The sequence below is a fragment of the Chrysochloris asiatica genome, unplaced genomic scaffold, assembly GCF_000296735.1.
Source record: "Chrysochloris asiatica unplaced genomic scaffold, ChrAsi1.0 scaffold00009, whole genome shotgun sequence".
Lineage (NCBI taxonomy): Eukaryota > Metazoa > Chordata > Mammalia > Afrosoricida > Chrysochloridae > Chrysochloris > Chrysochloris asiatica.
This window is the reverse complement of record NW_006408527.1, coordinates 14,476,494-14,477,155: the sequence shown is the minus strand read 5'-3', so window position 1 is coordinate 14,477,155 and position 662 is coordinate 14,476,494.

Sequence of the window (662 nt, the reverse complement as noted above, 5' to 3'; positions counted from 1 at the left end):
ACCCACCTTGGGTACCCTAAACAGCATTGTTGCCAGTCAGAACTGATTCTATAGCACTTAGCAGCAATAGAAACAACCCAGTCATTTGGTGGGAATTGCAAAGACTGGCTAGGAGAGTCATATGAAGGAATTTACTGCATTGTACAATCCAAATAGCCCTATGGTCTTCCTATTTGCATCGTTCTCCATCCCCAACCACTCAAGTCCTTGATGCATATGTTTTCAGTACTTCAGTGACCACTGTCTCCTCTTCTAACAGACTAGAATGGCACTAGTGTGTGGTTCATAGATGTCTTAGGTAAATCAGAAATAACAAAAAGGAAGGTCCCACTCAAATAATGAGTCCAAGAGCGCTGGTTGTGAGGCTGTCCAAGATGGCAGTATAGTGAGATGCCTCATAATGTTCCTCTTTCAACAAACCCAAGAAAGCAAGTGAATCAGATATAGGTAACACATTTGGAGCACTGCTAGTGCCAAGTAGAAGGAGAGACTATATAAAAGCAGCGGCCACAGAGAATTACAGATTGTTAGCACTCTGCAAGCCAAACATGCGCTGCGCCACCATATTGAAACAAAGTGAGCAGTGTTCCCAGCCAATGGCACCATCACCTGATACGCCAGCCAAGTAGGAGAGAGTGCACACACATTCAGAACCAAGCAGC